The 19,855-nt window shown below is 39.1% G+C and overlaps 1 protein-coding gene across 1 annotated transcript in view; it reads left to right on the top strand.

Annotated features, from left to right (window-relative positions):
* Positions 1-19,654, top strand: part of IRS1 (insulin receptor substrate 1) — a 54,723-nt gene extending 35,069 nt beyond the window's left edge. Inside the window, exon 2 of the mRNA XM_080409928.1 lies at positions 18,589-19,654. The gene's annotated coding sequence lies outside the window, so the exon portion shown is untranslated. The remainder of the gene's footprint in view (positions 1-18,588) is intronic.
* The last annotated feature ends 201 nt before the right edge of the window (positions 19,655-19,855 follow it).

The following is a 19,855-nucleotide window of genomic DNA, read 5'->3' on the forward strand; positions in this document are numbered from 1 at the left end:
ATAATTGTTCTCAATGCCTTGTTTAGGCCTTTGGGTGATATGGAAAGAAAAATCTGGTTAAATTCCTTCAAAATACTCTGTGAATGTTGTGAAGACAAAATACAGTGAACGTCAGAAGTTTGTCTTGTAAATTTTTCTTCCCCAATAAATGTTTTTTATTAACTTGCAGTTCCATTGCAATATATCAAGGGTAGTTGTAGTCTTTCCAAAATTACAAAATAGATGGGTCTAGAATGATGGTTCCCAACTGATGTGCAGGGACATGCAGAAGAGCCAGCAGGCTGTTAGATGCACTTTGAAATCTGAAGTAATTATAGCTGTCTCTCTGAAGTGTGCATTCAGTTTATAAGCACACATATGGATGATATTGGCAAATGCGTGTAGGTATATCATGGAACAGTTAATGAGCAGTCAATGGATGGAGAAGAACGCTGGAAAGAGCAACTGCTCAGGAAAGTTAAGATGCACGGGTGTCAGGTACTTACCTTATTTGATGCTTTGTTTTATGAGGTGGACTCATGTTGTTTCTTAGTACAACTTAGAGCTCTTCATGCAGATGTTTGCATATTTGTGGTAACTAGAAAAATTGCAGCATAATGATCATATTAGTGACATGCATGATACTCTTGCTTGTTCTTTATTGTATGTGGTTGCTATAAATACCTTGTTGTACATTAAACAGAACTAACACCGTCTTTTCACTTAAACAAAATTAATCTCCCTCATTTCATGATTATGCACAGTATTGGAAAACTCGATGCTATGGGTTTCTAATATTAATGTAATTCTTCCTTTGGAAGAGCTGTCTGGCTTAGTTACACTGTTAATATGATCTTTGTTCAGTTGTAGCGTGGAAATATTTGTTAGTGTATACCGAAGCATGCAGGATGTGCAGCAAGGTTTTTGAATTTGATTTGCTACAGCTGCTGAGCAGTGGTTAATACGCCCGGATGTTTACCAGCTGCTGATGCGTGCAGATAGGTGCATGCGTGCACGCACCCCAGTTTAACTCAGTATTGTAGCCTAGGGCTTAGTGCTTGTCTTGTGGTTTGAACCCCAGTATCTGCTTTTTCCACAAGAAAAGTATACATGAAATGACGGAAGAAAAACGTGAAGCAGAGGACTTGTTATAGTTGCTGTTCTGCATTGTGAATAGACCATGTTTAGTAATGGCCTTCCAAAATTACAGTCAGCATTTTTCACAAATGATTCCATTAAGAGCTAAGTAAACCATTCCAGTATTTTTGTCTTGCCACCACCCAACTGATAAGTTTAAAAATAAAGAAGGAGCTGCATGTTGTGGAGCGAGGAGTACAGTTAGTTTCCCAAGCTGGAAAGGGGCCAAATCCACAGAAGGTAAAGAGGGGCTGGTGGGGCCTCTCTGCTGTAACTTAATCCAAAGAACAGATAAATTCTTTTCAAAGTCAAAGCAAGTAATGAGTTCCCTCCTGGTGTACCAGGGTTATACTGATTTATAAATGGCTGCTGTTTTCATGTAGTCTTTACAGCCTGTAAGATGCAAGGGCTTGAAATTAATTTTTTTTTTTTAACGTGCATAGACAGGAGATTAATTTTTTTAATTTATTTTATGTTGGCATGTATGGGTTCTAACACTTCATTTGATCTTCACAGAAACAATTGCCACCAACTGCAGAGATTGGTTTAAAACTATAGGAAGGCCAAGTACTGCTTGTTAACATAGTTTGATTTTTAGTGTTACGTTCACCAAGGCCTCTTCTAAGCTTTTTTTTGAGATAAAGGTTAAAATCATGGAAAGTAGAAGTCAAGTTGTGTTCTCACAAGAGATCTGAGTCTCTATAGAAGCTCACTTTTTATTAAGTTAAAACAAAAACTGTACTGGGTGATGAAAATCAACAAAACTACTGGAAACTGGAAACATTGTTTGCAGCTGAATTGCCAACTCCGTTAGCTGCTAGCAGCAGCTTATTTTGTAGGGGGGTAGCTGAGATACCATTTGGCAACTACAGGTAATTCTGGGATACATGGGAACGAAAATCATCGATTCCTGTTGACTTCAGATAGGTTTGCAAACAGTGAATTGATGCTATTTATGAAATGTCTGAAATCCCAGCTGCAGGTTCTCTGGATTTGTGAGAGTCTGCAAATATAAAGCAGATTATACCTGTGGGTCTGTAACCACATCTCTTTTCCCCTTTTGAGGAAACCTAGCTCCTTGGCTAACCTGGCTTCTTTCGGATACTGCTCTAGTGCAGGTTACAGAATCATACTTGAACACTGTTCTGTGGCAGGTGAAGGCAAAAGATAAGCTAACTCCAAGTACTTACTGTGTTTTGAAGCACTGTTGATCACACTAAGACTCCCTCAACTGTGAAGTGATTTTAGGGTTTCTGTTTTCCTCTCAAAAGGTTACCCTGTAAGCTGCTTCAGGACGAGAGTGATGAGAGCTTTGAAAGCTTCTGGATCATCTGTTTTGAGCGCATTATTTTCTGATGATTGATAAATCTGTGCACATCATTTTTACCTGTAGTTGGTACTGACGTGGAAGATGGCACATAGTGAAGGCGTTTGAAGGAAATGCTGAAATAAATCTTGCTTTATGCTAACATATATCAACAAAGTAAGAGTGCGTGGGTATGTTGGGCTGTGTGTGTATGTATGTATACACTTACACGTATCAGTCTGTGTGTGTGTGTACAGAGAGAGGGGGAGAGAGGTGAAAACTATTTTGTGGCAAGTGAAGGCAAAAAGTGGGCTAGCTCATATAAAAACACCCCTGTGTAAGTGATTGCAATGTCAAGTGGTGGTGGTATGGGTATTCCCTTTTCTCCCTGCCATCTGACAACAGTAACCCTCCTACTTGCTATACCCTTTGAAGAACCCTATCTACTCAGACCGCAGGCTGCAGTTTAATTTGCATAATATTGCGGGAAATGCAGTGTTTTAAAACTACTGTTGTTGCTTTGTCCTTCATTTAGGCACATCCTTTGATTTGTATGGAGAATATTTTAAAGAGTGGATGCTTGAGAAATATAAGCAATTGAAAAAGGAAAATGCAGCTGTTTGCCATTACTACTTAATATTATGCTCATCTGTGGCCTCTAAGTAATGGGTACTTGTTTACATATTACAGAATATGGATTATAATTTTATGAACGTATTGTTTACAGTTGCCTGTTGGTTTCCTAAATAAGAAAAGCAATATTGGGTTGTAGAAATACTTGCACTAAGACAGTCATTGAAATCAAAAGAAACAGCTGGTATCCAAGGATGGGAGTGGGAGGAATCTGTGCTTTATGGACCGCCCTTCCCATAGCTTAGCTACTGCCTCTCTTTACACTCAAATCCGTTTGTTACTACCAGTGACTTTTGCTTACTAAATTTTGCATTTGTTATAAATGAAGATTGCAGCATTGTTTTCCTGTAACTGAATCTGATTTCTAAAACCTTAAGTGAAAGGAAAAGTTGTCTTTAAAACTTTTAAATCAAAATGTCAGTAAATATCTGTGTTCTTCCCTGGTTTAATTGCTACTGTCTAAATTGCGACTGTGGGATGTTTCCAAAACACTGTTCTCCTTACTTATCTTTCCGTTAGTTTTGTGATCTTACTTTCAATACCATGGATTTGTTCAGTGGAGTGGATTAATATTTTCTATATCGCATATATGCATCATATAACTGAAGTGGCCAGTTCAACATCTAAAATATACAGCTTTGAAATTTTACACATCTGAATATAGTACTACTTCTTGTTGTTGTAAGATTGCTCTGACTGAAAGTGCAGAAAAATTTGGTCATTTTTCCTTGCATTTTAAGCTGAGAAATAATCTAGCAGCAGCAAGGAGGCAACTGAGCACAGAAAAGGAAATAAGAGTATGGAAGCGTATGTGGACATATTCTTAAGCCCATCTGGAAGACACCTGACAAATAAAATTAGCAAAAGAGGGAGGATTGTGGTTTTTTTTTAATAAAAAGCTGTGTTTACAGTTATGAAAGATTGTGCTGGCAAAAATCTGATTGTCTAAGATGAGCTAGCTTTAAAACAATCAGTATGTTATACCCCATAAAGGAAGTTGAGGGTATTTTAGCTAAGTTGCTTATTCTTTTGAAATGTGCATTAAAAGAAGATTTTTCACTTTAAAAGTCATGTGAATATCTTTATTGTCTATATTTTGGATGGTAAAATAGCAGAGTATCTAATTTACTTAGATTTTTGACAACTTTCAGTGCTGAAGGCTGAAATTTCCCATGCATGTTACCAGTTCCCTCCAGCTGAAATTTATTGGAAGGCTTTATCTAAAAGAATTTAACAATCCTCAATGAGATGAGAACACACTTTCTTTTTCATCCCTTCCAACCAATGCTTTGGACAGCTCTGATGTTTTGCAGATTTTGAAATGACCTTGAAATTTGGAAGGGAGTAATCCCTACGTTTCAGGTGTTGTATTAGTTCAAAAGCCATGCTTTGTTGTGTCAATACTCTTAAAAATGCCAAGTTACATTTACGATAAAACTTGCTACGCCTTTCAGTTATTATTGCTAAAAGCTGTGGCTCCCACTGTGTGTGCTTCCACGGACCCTGATGCATGTTCTCCTGGCAGCTAGGACTTCCAGCTAGAAGAGAATCACAGACAAAAAGCAACACTTGAAAGGTTGCCCTACCTTGCTGAAATATCAGGACTCTAAGAAAAGCTTCCTGTGTTTGTATTTCATCATACTGTCTCTGCAGAACAAAATGCCTACAGATGCTGCAGAAACTCTTGACTTCTAATGGTCATGATTCTAAATTAAAATTAAACATTGTGTTAAGCATTATGCATAGTTGGTAGCTAGAAATCAAGTAAGTTTGAGAAGTTGAAATGAATATTTCTAAAGAGAGATGAATATGCAATTATTGAGACTCGAGAAAATGTAATGGAGAACAAACATTACCTATACAGGATGTATTTATCTGTAGAAAATGTGTTCTTTGTGTTTCCCTTCTCCTCCTTCTAAGATGATTCTTATTTCTAAAAGTCCTCAGAATTTCAACTGGGAATCATAACTTGTGTCTGACAATATAGAGGTTTGGGTGTGTGGGGGTGTGTGTTTTTGTTTTTTAACTGAAGCAGGGACATGTCCTGGTTTTGGAGGGTTTTTTTTTCCAATAATGCAATCAAACTTTTTTTTGTCATGCTACTACAGCTTACTTTAGCTCCTTTTTGTATATATGCATACTTACAGGCAGTGATGTTACGCTCTTAACATTTTGTACAATGCATGTGGTAAGTAGAAAAGTCATGGTGCAGAAGTGTGATAAACTATACCTTCTGATAAAATTGTAAACCACAAAATACATATTTTTTCAATATGACAGTGTAGTTGCAAAGTGATTTTCTTTTGTTCCTTATGTGATTTCAAATGATGAAATGTACCTTCAAAAAAGCTTTTTAATAGTATGAGTAATCTGCTGTTACTGGAAAACAGATGGACAAAATAACGTAGGCTGAGATCTCTCTGGCTCTGTGCTGTGTATGGGTGGCTTTTTTTCCCCCAAAGGCCATGAAAGTGGAAATTTTATGCAAAAATTTATGCTTTATCTCAATTAAAGCCTTCAGAGAACTGGACCTAAAATTACCGTAATTTTGGCTCTGGCATGAAGATATGGATGGAAAGTGGAAGTCAAGATACTTTCTGCCATTCTTCATATGTTCTCCTTACTGTAGCGAGGACATACAGAATCCCTACCGCTGGCACTGCAGGGAGTTTCCAAATATATAATGCAATATTCTGTTGGATAAGGGGAGGGATACAGGGAGAGTTTCATATAGATAGCTTCTGAAAGCAGAAAAGGTTTTAAAAGGGGCAGAGCTGTAGAACCTCCTTACTGTGGAGCATTTGCTTTGGAAGTAACTTAGTAGTAGGTATCATCAATGGCACAGCTGCTTAGTTGCAGTCTTATTGTGGTTTGGGTTCCCTTTATCACGAAGATCACAGTGACAAGAAGTTTCTTGAAAATGGCACTGTTGCTTGTCACAACCACTGATAACTTTTTTTTTTATTACTTTTTCAGTTTAATTTTATTATTTCCTCTCTGTTTTTCAAGCTGCCTGCTCCCATCTCTGGCATATCTGTGCTTGCTCCTTGAAGTATAATGCAGGCTTCTGTGTTTTTCAGTTTTATCTATAGGGCTGAGTGGAACATTACCCTCCTTGTTTGACCTCCCACATGTGATACACAATCCATTAAGTCTCATGTAATATTAAAGAATTTAATACATTCTTTGCATAACAACAATAATAGTACTGACATAACACTGCTCCGAGCAAAACTGCTTATACAAACAGATGATCTGTCAGCAGTGCAAGTCGTGAAGCCCTGTTTCCTATAGATTTGTCTTACATCTATTAACTGGCCCTTTCGTGCCCGCTGTGCTGCTTTTCCTGTGCAGTATCTGCTGGGGCTTTTGCAGAGATGACTGTAGGGGGCTGATGGTGGGTGCTGACCAGCCTGCTCTCTGTGGAACACGTGGGTTAAAACTGCCTCAGAAAAGGAATGCTTTACTCAGCCATGGATTTTTACAAAGCGTACAGCAGCTTAGTGTATCTGAAACTTTGTTTTTGCCAAAGCTGAACTGAATTTTACATCCTGTTTGGAAGGTCTGCTCTCTGTTCCACCAATTACATAAGCTCCGTTGCTTCAGGAATCGAGACCAAAGAAGCCAGTGCAAGTTATGAGTATGGCGTGACATGTTTTATCTTCTTGCTGTCAGTTGTGCTATCCATACCTTCCTTTCCTCTCCTGTCACTGCATTGTCTTTGGGTTTTGTGCTGACTGTATTTCTGCTTTGCAGCAGATGAATGTCTTTGCCCTCTGACTGGCTTATGTTTAGCTGCCAGTTGGGCAATCCACTGAATCATACAACCATAGGATTGTTTAGGTTGGAAAAGACCTTTAAGATCATCAAGTCCAACCGTTAACACAAGGCTGCCAAGTCCACCACTAAACCACCTCCCTGAGCACCACATCTACATGTTTTGTAAATACCTTCAGGGATGGTGACTCAACCTTTTCCCTGGGAAGCCAGTTCCAATGCTTCACCACCCTTACAGTGAAGAAATTTTTCCTAATATCCAATCTAAACTTCCCTTGGCATAACTTGAGGCTATTTTCTCTTGCCCTCTTGCTTGTTACCTGGGAGAAGAGTCTTACTACAGCCTCCTGTCAGGGAGCTGTAGAGAGCGACAGGGTCCCCCTGAGCCTCCTTTTCTCCAGGCTAAACCCCCCCAGTTTCCTCAGCCGCTCCCCATCAGACTTGTGCTCCAGCCCCTTCCCCAGCCCCGCTGCCCGTCTCTGGACACGCTCCAGCCCCTCTACGTCCCTCCTGCAGCGAGGGGCCCAGAACTGAACCCAGGATTCGAGGGGCGGCCTCACCAGTGCCGAGTGCAGGGGGACAGTCACTGCCCTGGTCCCGCTGGCCACACTGTTTCGGATACAAGCCAGGATGCTGTTGGCCTTCTTGGCCACCTGGGCACTCTGCTGGCTGAGCAGTCATTCTGAAGGAAAAAAAAAAAAAATATCTGTATGCCTAGAATAGTTGTTTTCAGGGTATTTTAGCCAATGGCTTTTCTATGGTACAGCTGAACATAGACTTCAGTAGTGGGATACACAGTTGTTAGAAGACCTGATGTTGAAAGGAAGCGCAAGGTAACGTCCGACTCAGTAATCAGTCTTGAGGACCTTTACTTCCATATGCTGGAGTTCATCCTTTTTCCTAATCTTGTTTGCTTTTCCTTCTAGCACATTTTAGTTATTGAACTGCTAAATGCCAAAAGTATGCCTAATTTTGGATATCAAGGAAACTATGCTTCATCATCAACACTAATTTAAGCAGTACTGTAGTCGTAAGATGAGCAGTTTCAATAACTACTTGTCAGAGACTATTTTGTCAAACCATTTCTAAGACAGTTATTGGTGCTTAACTAGTATAATAATAAACGCCTTTGTGTTTCAGGAAGAGACCTTGTTCTGCGTATCTGTGTTTTCAGTAACTTTTTGAATTAACTTGATACTAAAGGATGAATAATGTAATTTATTATGGGAAGAGGTTTAAATGTAGCATGAATTATTTTTGTAATCACTGAGTCTATTGGCAGTTCAAGATACTTAAAAATTCCTCTGTTGGTTAAGAAGACTAGGAGGTCGATGGTAGAAGTCTGTGTTGCAGGTTATGAGAACGTGAAGAACTTCCCATTTTGTGAGATTTTATAGTGCAGTCATACAGTGCAATAAGGCTGAATTTTTATACACTTTGTCAAAGTTTACGTTTAGTGGTTGTTTTCAATCACTGATTAACCAAGAGATCTTAACGAGATGTGATACAATGTACAGATCCTTTTGTGTGCGTAATAAGCCTTTAGTCTATATTACTATATGCTTTTTATTTTCAGTTGACTTACACTAATAGCTTCTAAAGGGTTATCCTTAATACTAGGTTTGGCAACTGATGGAAGATTTGTGTGTCACAATAATACAGAATCTATCATCTAGTGAGATTCTTAATGATACTGTTGTGAGCAAATTTATATGGGAAAAATTTCCACTTTTTTTTAAGAATTTAAGAATTATTGCATTAAAATGTCTGACTGCAAGTTCTGAGATGAGAAAAACTTTTACGTACTTTGACTTCTGCGTGTGTAATTATACAGTTTCATAATGCTAGATTGGTGTTAAATTTGTATCAGATAATTAATGTGACTGTTGATTAGTTTCCCATTTGAAATCATGGCAACTGAACAAGGGAAGATTAGTCCATTTAAGCTGTTAGTAACTTTAAAATATAAAATTGGCAGTCATTCAGGCTTTTAGGATTTCACTGAATGAAACTCAAAAGAAACAACGGTAAAAGACTTGGTTTGTCTGATTGGTCTTTATAATTTGGATTTAATTCACAGCTGTATCCAAATAGGGGTCCCCCCCACGAGAGCCTGCCAGGTGCTGCTTCAAACTTAAGATAGCTCTATTGTTTTGAACAAGAATTACATTTCTTTTGTGCTCTTTCATCATTCTATATTTACTATTTCTTGTTACTATGGTTTCTGGAAATCAATTGGATGACAATTGTTTTGAAAACCTATTCTTATATACAAACAAGTATTTCAGTCTTTAAATTGTACAATGAATAGTTTAGGCATGAACTACCTCAGAGCTCATTAAAGTGCTCGGCGTTGTTCTTGAGATTAATCCCATCACAGTCCAGAGTATCTTGATTGCTAAATCAGTGAGAGTAGAAGGGCTCTTGCTCTACCAGCAAAGGCTCATTTTCTTATGTTGGAATTTTGTTTCTTTTTCAAACTAAAAATTGTGTTTGCATTTAGAGTGTACGTAATTTTATAAATCTGTTTTAATGAAGAATAATGCTTAGCAATATATAGTCACAAAATTCTCAAATGTTACTGATTTTTTTTAAACATTGATACTTTTGCCCCCACCCTCATGCACGTATGTGCATTCTCATAGTCTAAGACCATGTAGTAAGAAACTAATATTTCCCATATGTAATGTATTATTCTTCAGTTTGTAGCCAGTGTTCAGGGAATGAAGCATGTTTTCAGTTCTTTTTAGTCTCATCAGTGTATGACTGGCCCAATGTTTTATTTATAGCACCTTGTCCAGATGCTGCCCTGCATCTGTCGTCATGTGGGCACTGTCAAGGCACTTATCACTCTGCTGTCTGGCCCCTGGCACAGTCTGAACTCTTCTGTCAGGTAGCAGTTCTCATCTCACAGTCAAGACACTGAGATACAGGAAGATGAAGGTGCAGATCTACTTCCCTAGATGTTATTATAGTGACGGTGTGTGTTTGAGACGTTAAGACTTCCTCCTCCTCGCAAGAAAATTTCACGTAGGAAATAGATGAGGTAGACGTTTTACCTGTTTTACGTGAGACCGAGTCAAAGTAACTTGAGTAAAACTCCGCAGCAAATCAAACCAAGGAGCAGAACTAGATTTCAGGTCTTTCTGCATGCAGTTGTATGCTTGTCCACCTGCCCTAGGTTCTATACCCCAAGCACAGCACTTTATTCTTGCAGAGCTTTCGAGTGTGGCTGGTGCTTTGGATTTCAGTTGTCAGCTGAAGTGTCAGAGGATTCTAACCCATCAGGTTTGAAGTGCTGGGAAGAGGGAAATGCCACGTGACTACCTAGGGAAGTTTTGGAATTTATGGCAGAGAGAGAGAAGGTAAAAAGGTCAGGTCAAATGAGTGCATGTTACTAGAAACTAGAAATAAATTGTGAATATATGTGGATGTACATGAAAACACATTTACTGAAACAAATCTGTGTCAGATGCCATAGCCTTGTAAGATTTGTTATCATTTTCATCTACAAAGGAGAAAACAATAAGTCAAAGCAGTTAATGTAATTCATTTGGTGTCAGACTGATGGTGCTATCTTGGTGAAAAGCTAAATCTGTGGTTAAGTAATTGTTTTCTAGTCCAGCTTCAAGTTGTAACAAACTTTACTGTTGCTTTTTGCCTTTTACCAAAGGCCGCCTCCTTTTCCTTTGTTAAAGCACTACCTCTAATCTGTTTTCAACTCTTATTTCTGCTGTGTGGTACATCTCTTGTATTAAGGCATAGCAAACAGCGTCAAAATAATGGATGTTTTGCTTCTACTTTGGCTTTCCAAACTTCTTGCAGAATTTTGTCGATTTTATGACATTGTATTTGTTCTTATCCCCTCCTCTGTTTTCTTGGCATGTTTTTCAGAATGTGTTTTCCAGCACCTCCTTATTATCCTTTTTTGATATTTAATGCGCTGTTGTGGGGAATTGAGGAAGTGTTTCATCCAAAGTCACTGCAGAACTTCCTTCCCATGCTGCTGCCAGAAGTGCTGCAGACTAGCTACTTAATTTGCGCTGGCAAAATTTCAAAGGGAAGGTCAGCTGGCCAGGTTATCCCCCTGCGGGGCTTCTGTATGTCTTCCCTTTAAATGCCATTTTTCTTCTGTCTGTTCTACTTTTTCCCCTTACTTGTCCATTGGGAGGAAAATGGCTCCAGCTAAGCCGAATGGTGTGAATCCTGGCTTTAAGGAGGAACTCTCACAATTCAGCATGTATCTCGAGAATCATTTCAATGTAGTTGAGACTTTATGTAGGATTTTTTTACATGTCGTCAGAGAAAAGAAAAGGTGCCAGAAAAAGAGCACTATAAAGTTGGGTCAGGAAAGTACAGGAGAAGGTGGCAGCGTTTGGCTGCAGGAATGGGGAACCAGACCACAATGCCAGAAAGACATGAGAGATGCACATTCACAGAAGGATAATGAAAATGAAAACTGAGCAGCTGAAATGTGTTCTGGTTATGTGGTAGCTGCACTGGGTGTTAGGTGGTGCTGAGCTCCACTGCTGATGTAATTTAGTTAATACAATACGAGCACTGCTTCAGTGTTCTCATTTGGTTTAATTTAATTGTGTATATTTAAATGGCTAACAAGCTGAGGGTGTGGGAGTGCATCTAAAGGCACATGTCATCTCCTCCACAGGCAGAGCAGGTATAACAATTCTCAGCATTGGTGAGTTTTACTGAATTCCAAACTACCATAAAAGTAATTTTATTTTTTTAAAAATAAAAGTGTTAAGAAAACTCTTTTGAGGAAAAAAAATGCATAATGAAGTTCTGTTTCTGGATTCCCATTATTAATATGGTTGGTATGTGGTTATATGTGTGATAAAGATAAATGCTGAAGCGTTTTCCTCTTTCAAGGGTACAGCCATATAAAGGGTATTTCACTGTTGCTTTTTTGACCTGTGAGTGGATTATTGAGTCGTCAAGGGATGCATGAACGCCCCAAATTTGTCAGGGTTAGACTCTGTAAACTTGATGAACTGAACAGTACAAATTCCAAAATAATAAATTACCTTGGTGTTTGAATTTGCATATTTCCTTGAATCTTAAAAACAGAAGCAATGTTGGACTACGAAGGCTGAAACTATTAACTAGATGATACACATTTAGGTTTTGATATCCCTTCTCATTATTGCAGTCTGGGGAAGGGGGGAAGACCCTGGGCCAGCAGTGGGTCTATCTGGGGGACATCAGACACAAACAATGCTGCCAAGAGTATTAAGAGAAAGCTTATGAGAAGATTTGGGAGGAACTTGGAATATTGATCTCATGCGATTCTGCATTCCCTGGCTCCATCATTATTTTCAGTACTGAAACAAGGGAAACTTCTCTTCGTGTAAGCTGGACTCAACCTTTATCTTATTTACTCAGCTGGACTATTAGTGAAGGAAGGGGAAAGATCCAAACCTTCAGTCTTTACAAAATTGGAAGAAAACCATGAGAATCCCACTTATGATGTAGTGTTTTTTAATGAGAGATATTCTTCCCATATTTTCCATGTCATGAAAAAAAACCCAAACAGAAATCTATGGGATGCATCTTAGTTTTTTGTAACTTGCAACTGTTGGAGAGTTGTTTAGCTTTATCACTTAGCTATATCACAGAATGGTTGGGGTTGGCAGGGACCTCTGGGGATCATCTAGTCCAACCCCACTGCTAAAGCAGGTTATCCTAGAACAGGTATCGCATCCAGGTGGATTTTGAATGTCTCCAAAGACACTTCACAACCTCTCTGGGCAGCCAGTTCCAGTGCTTTGTCACTCTCAAGGTAAAGAAGTTTTCCCTCATGCAAGAAAAGATCACTGCAAGAAAAGTTGTAGAATTGCTTTACAAAACACTGTTGAATTTAAGCTCACTCTTTCTGGATTTAATCATGTCTTGTTTCTTTTAGTCTTCAAGAAAAACAAAACCTCAGTAACTTTTTTTCCAAAATTGAAAAGATGGACCATTTAAATAGAAATTCAGTACTTGGGTCAAGTCAAGTTTTGTTCAAACCCTTAACTGATGTTGTTTTTAAGTAGGAGATCCCTTACGCAAACTTGATGAATTCTTTTTTTCAGTATTTTTATATACCAGTGCGGAGAGCTGGCTCGTTTCTTCCTCTTTACAGGTGGAAACAGACAAATCTGACCTTCAGCAGTGTCCCTTTCCTGTGCTGGGTGCTTGGGGCAGGCAGTCCTTGACATCGGCCGTAGCAGCAGCCTTTCTTGCTGACCTTGGTGATGGGTTTAATTTTGTCTTTAGTGAGTTTAAATCAGGTTGACATGCTGTGAAGTTGAAATCAAACATGATTTTTTTGTTGGGCAGAAGCTCATCCAAAGAGTGTGTGTGGTCTAGTTTGTGTTTTCCCACTGTACTTACCCCCAGGAAAGGGGTCCTTAAATGTAAGAACCTGGTTCTGCTCATTATCTTATTTTAAATTCTCTCTGTTTTTGTTTTTTTCCACCTTCTCTTTCTGGGTAAAAGAGCAAGATCTTCCTCTGTGGTGAGGATGACCTTTTTGCAGTGCTATACATAAAGGGACTGAATTTTGTCTAAACTCACAGCAGAAAGACTGTACCATCTGTTACTGGTCCTTAGGTTCCTCCATCATCTATATGAAGAAGAAAAAGGGGATGAAAGCACCAAGTCCAGTTACTTGGCCTGATAGGAAAGGACTTGGTGAAACCAAATAATCTAATTCCTCACTTAAGACATTCACAAGAAGGCTGGAATAGGCATTTTGGGATACAATGCAGAAAAGCTTATCTAGACTTATTAAATGTGGATATACCCTGTCAAGTTAAATGGCAATGTTGTAATTACTTTTTAGTTCTATGTTGAATTCTTTTTGTTAGTACTCGGGCTGCAATTAACATACTACAGCAACCATTGTTTATTCTTGCATTCCTTTGCTCTTTCAGTGGTACATGTGAGATTGGGGGAACTGTACAACATATTTGCATCTCTTTGAAAGGAAATTATTTGAGCTAGTTTAAATTTTGGTAGATGTTTTTAATTTATCCAAATGGGATACTTGCCGTATCTGTGCACATGTTAGAAATGCCAAGGAAAATGTAAACAGACACTACTTGTGATTATCAGCGTGGTGAACACAAAAACGTGGATGAATTCTGCTTTTAAGTAGGTGTGCACAGTTTCATTATAATTAGGTGTTGATTCACGCAAATGTCACCAAAACAAGAGCTGTAAGTGAGCTTTTCAGGACTACTTAATGTGTTTACTTTGTAAAGACACTTGGTTATACCTGCCCAGAGAAAGGGCACCCAGACTGCATGCAGACCCCGACTTGTGAGATTCTGCAGGAGTCGGCTGGTGTATTTTCATAATGGCTATCTTTTTATTTTGAGCTTTTGGTGCTGAGCTTTTTGTTTTTTCTTAGGTAGGTGTGTTCATTATGCAGTAAATTGCTGTTTAATCTACACCGAATAGGATACTCTATATGATCCTGAAGTAAACAACAAATGCATTTGTTTTCAAAACCTTTTATTTATAACCAGGAATATTGACAGGGAGTCTTCAACCAGTCCTTGTTGTTCATTGTTTCAAATGAGGTGCTGGGGGCATAGGTACGGTTTTGGAGAATACATTTGGTTTAGCAAGGTGGATGGCAGAGTTGGGAAATGATCCTCCTTTGGTAGAGCTGGAAAATCTGTTTTCTTCAGTCAGGAGTCATCTTTTCATTGACCTGGCTCTGTTGCTTGTAGAATTGTTTCCTAAACAGATATCCCACTAGCACTGGAAAGGTGTCACCGTGTACTAAGCAGGTCTGATGTGTAGGAGCTGCATTTTGCCTTGGTGTATTAATCAGTGACAAAGTAGTTGCATTTATTTGCTGAGGTGATCATGGAGCTTCAACAGCAATTCTGCATTATTTTACTCATTTTGAAATGAAATGATCCTTTGGAAGGGCATTTGTATTGGTGTTTTAGGGACAAGACACTTCACTGATCCTTAATAGCAAATAGACGTTTAATCTGGTACTGGGAAGTCTTGAAGATTGCTTGAGTTTTCACTTTCATTTGATGTATTTGTTCCTCCCTGGTTACGTAAGGAAAGGAGCAACAGTTATATTTTAAGTGTATTCTAACAACACATCTATTTTATGTATGAAAATTCAATTAACTTCAGGAAAGATCTATTACTGAGTTGTCTAGACACTGCTCTTAGTGAGTTCAAATTTTAAGTACTCCTTCTCCGGCTCCCTGATAATGGAAATAAAATGAAGTATCAACTTATTTTTAGTTACTGGATTTAAGAATGGGACTTTAGTTGTAATAGGAACTACAGCTAGCTGTGTCATACCCAGCCTGGACTAATAGATTTGAGAAGAAAGTGTTGCCAGCTGGAGCATGTGTGAGTGTTATCTGCATGTGTGTTGTAACAGATGTTGAGCCAAGACTACTTGTCAAAGGTACCTTGTAGTAACTTTTAAAGATGCTTGTTTGTTTCAGAACATTTTTCTTGCATCACTAATTTTTTCCATAAAGTCAACCACAGACTGCATTATTGGGGACTACAACTGAAACTTGTGGTGAATAGGAAATAAATTAAACACAGGTTTTCCCTTTTCTCTGGTTGCCAGCAGTGATGTCAGTAGTTTTAATGATTCTTACCTCAGCTCGCTGCAGTCCTAGCACTAGCTATTAAAACACTTGTCCTCAGCACTGTTTTTGTATGTTGTTAAGGAAATGCTGATGGCTGTTGATAAGAAACAATGAGGTATCCAGCCGATGACTTCCAATTCCGAATAAGGTACTTACGCCTTGAAGCATACTGTAATAGTTCACTGAGAAGAGAGGAGATTCAGATTACTTTGTCAAAAATTTCAGAAATATTCTTTTAAGACCAGCAAAGAACATTTTTATGCTAAAATTGAGGATGAGGCTTTTGGCTGTAAGTTATGCGCAAGCAAGAATTTTGTGGATCCCAAGACCTTGTAGGTCATACGCATTCCCAGTGACCTTGGAGGAGTAGCTTTGCGGTCAGAATGGCTGTTTTCTAGGCATCTCTGTGCATTCAGACAAAACAGGCACCACTGTCCTGGAATAGTAGCATGGGCTATCGTTCTCAGTTACATAATTTTTATTTTCTGCAAAGAGATTTGTCGGAGGAATTGGGGATGTGAAAACAAGTAATTGCAATCCATAATTTCAGACAGTCCATACCAAAGAGTTTAATATTTTTTTTCCTTCACGAAATTAGAAGAAAACAAAAGCTACCAATACTTTTTTTTGTTATCAAAGGGTTTGATGACAGATAGATTTCCATGTTGTACTGCTGAAGGTCCTGGAAGTGTAAGTACAAGCTCCTTGCCCCTATGTCCTGTCATATATGCAGCTGAAGTTTGTATGAAATGCAACCTGTACCATTTCATGTCTTACATGATTCTGGCTGTTCATCCCAAGTCCTAAACTCTTGGATATTTCAGCCTGCTGTGTTTTTTCACTCCTTTTACACGTGTGCAGGACTTCAGTATCAGAGTGTTTGTGTTTCTGTGAGTTTCCTCAGTATTATTTTCTTAGTGGATTCCTCTAGGAAGCATTTTGTTTTTCAAATAGACTTGTTACTTTTTTTCTTCCTTTGCTCTTCTGACTTCTGAATCCAGGAATGAACGCCCGCTAGTAGCAGTTGCGATGTCATCTTGACCATAGTGGTTGAATTGGTGAGGAATTGGATCAGACAGTCCGTTTTGTTCAATACATGATGTATTTGAGTTCAGATGACCTGAATACTAGTGAAGAGGTGTAATACTTGGCCCTGATACTGCAAAATATTACTTATGTACTTAAAATCTCTTAGCAGAATAAGGTCTGGTGATGTTCCTTGCTTTCCTTCCGCTTGCCTTGTACGTGCTGGGCAGGTCAGGCTGTGGGACCTTGCTGGTGGGCACCCAACTGCTCCTCTGGCCGTGTTCAGCGGAGCTGGGTGTGAAACACCCACCTCAGATATGCAGCACGCAAATCACATGCACTTTGCTCCTCCATGTAAATGAAGCCATTTCTCCTTTGTTGCTTGTCTTATTAATAAAGTATGGCATTACCAGCTAATTTTAGGTCCAACATAGCTGAAAGCTGCAAAGCTATGTGAAGCTGTATATAGATATTTGGGTAGGAACATTCCAGTAGATCGCAATGTGAGTGCAGAAGAAAGTTGAAAGTAAATAAGAGATCTGTGAGATAATTCTCCGGGGAGTTTTCACAGCATACCACACATCATTTGCAGGGATAGGCTTTCCTTTCACTTGAAGGACCACACAAAGTAAATTCTGTTTCTTGGGCAATTAAAGAATATAGGACAGGAGGTCTTTTCAGGTTTTTTTACTTCAGTGTGTCTATGGGAAGCCTTTATTTGTACTAAGGAAAATGCACTGTTTACCTATCTTTTCTGGAGCATAGTTAATATCAAATATAGAAATAGACACACTTTTATGTAAAATCTAAGTCTTGCTTCATCAGATTTTAGGCAGAACTCCTGAAATGTAAATGATGGCAGTCCTCTAACCCCAGTTAAAACAAAAATAGTATTCATTTCAGCACTGTGTTGTTCAGTCCCCCATGGGTATGGCTGCATGCGACTGTAGTGCGAGGAGCGGAGGACGGGGCTGTGGTCTGCGGTGGCTCAGGGACCGCGTGCACGTGTGGCTGCCCTGTGGGCACATGGACTGACACTGGTGGCTAGCGGGAGACGCGTCCTGTGTGTGTGTGCCCAGCCATTGCAGCAGGGCCTGGGGTGCAGCGGGGGGGCACCCCATGGCACCCTGTCCTGTAGCTTCATCCCTGTGTCATCTAGCAGGGACACTGCTCCCCGCTGGGGGCCGAAGCATCTGCCACGGGATGGGCAGCATGAAGCAGATTGGCGCCAAGAGAGCACCCCGCTGTGCACTACTACATCACTTGTGATCAGAGCCCTTGTACTGATGGTCTGCCTGTGTAAAATCAACGGAAAATAGGGTTGAGAGGACTTGTTGACAGAGACAGTTGCACAATGTGCTAAATCAGGGAGGCTGGAGCCAAGAGATGCGGGAGAACTTGGGGAGACAGGGTCAAAGGCAGCTTCTGGCATTCGTTCGCCAGTAAACCTTTGATTTGCATTATTAGGGCTGCAGGACCATGCTATTCACCCAGTCCTGTCGCAGAGGGAGAAGCAGAATGTAGATACATTCATGGACTTCAGCAGGATTTTCTGGATACAGTTGTTTGGGGTTTTTTTGTAACTCTCCTTAGTCAATAGGGAACCGTAATGCTGCACCCCTAATGCTCCATTCCTTGGTTATTGTTTTCATGCGAACTGTGACATTTGCAGGTGGCTGGGAAGTCCTACAAGGAGGCCTGATACCTAACGAATCTTTCTCATAGTGGGTAAAAACGCCAACAGCAGGCTAGTGGTTTGAGCTTTTCTTTCTCTTGTCACAGGAGCTTGTCAGAGTTAATCAGTATGGACACTTAAATTGTTTCTGCTTAGGTGAATCTCTTGCAAGTTTTAAATGTATTTCTGACTGCTTTGAATTTTATTGCCAACATCTGTTTTAAATGCTTTTGGGATTCAGATGCTTTAGTACGGTTCAACTGTGTATGCCGTAATTTTTCAAGGTGCTAACATTTTCAGTTTGGATGATAACTCTTTTGAAGGGGGGGAGGGGGGGAAGGAAAAAAAGGAGGGGAGGGAAATAAAGAAAAGCTTTCAGAGTGCCCATGATGCTAATTTTTTTTCTCTTTCAATTTCAGAATGATGACCTATACAACCTCAGCAAATCCTTCTTTTAACTCATGGGTATCAAGACTATAAATGTTTCGTGCTATCACAACTAGGACCTCACCTCCTCCTCCCCCTCCTCTTCCTCTGTAAATGGGTACGATGCATCCAGTTCAGTTTGTTTACTTTACACAAACCTCAGGAGTTAGTTGACTGAGCTGCACATCCTGTGTTGTGCCAAGCAGAAGCACTGTGACACCTGGACAATGAGTCTCTCTTACTTCATCCTCTACCATAAGGACTTAGCTGGCCACAATGAACTGATGTGCCCACCACTATGTCATGGTGAGAATGGGTATTTTACTAGCACATTTACACAACTTCATTTGCTGCTGAAAACCTGTATGACAAATCATCATTGTAAATTATTACATACAAAACTTAATGTTGGTTGAAGAGTATTAAATATTTAACATAGGTTTTGATTTATACATGTACTTTTTTAATTAAAATGTAACTTTTCCTACAGCACATCTTTTTTGATGTGGAACTGAGGTATACTATATTCTGTTGTAAACAGAGTGGGAAACCTGCTTAAAACAAGGCTTCTAAGAATAGAGTAGGGTACTATTCTTGTTTTAAGATTGTAATTCAGAAAATAATATAATATGAGTCATTGGTCCCTGGGCCTTGATTGTACAGTCATATTTACTGATACTATCAGTTGTAAGATAACCCTGATGTTGAGTTGAGTTGAGTTCTTTCCAAAAGAAAAATAATTTTTTACTCCTTGTAAAATACTAGTCTGTATTAACTGCAATGAAGACAAACATTACTGTACATGGTATTTACAAATGTCAACTTGAATTCATCAATTGCACAGGAACTGACAAAAAAAAAATCAGAAAAAAAGAAATCAAAGTCTTCCATTGTATATATTGTAAAGAAAAAACAACCAACAGAGAACCACAAAACAAAACGGAAACAAAAAAGGGTGAACTTTTCAAATTGACTCTTTCCCTGGAATGAAAATGTGGGTGTTTGTAAATTCTGGAAATCTCTTTCTATATGTAATAAACTAGATACTGTTTTATCTGCTGTAGTGGTTTTTGGGGTTTTTTGTTTTCTTGGTAAGCTGTCTCGAATATCTCAAATTGTCCCACCAGGTTTCTTTCATGTTTCCGTTGTGTGTAATTGAGAATGGCTGTGGGTCACGATAGCTTAAGAATAAAGTCAAGTGTAATTAGGTGTAGTAGGGAGTATGCTTCCTTGAATTACTTCACTAAAGCTCGTTTCAGT

Source organism: Falco punctatus (genome assembly GCF_963210335.1).
Source record: "Falco punctatus genome assembly, chromosome: 13".
NCBI classification, from domain to species: domain Eukaryota; kingdom Metazoa; phylum Chordata; class Aves; order Falconiformes; family Falconidae; genus Falco; species Falco punctatus.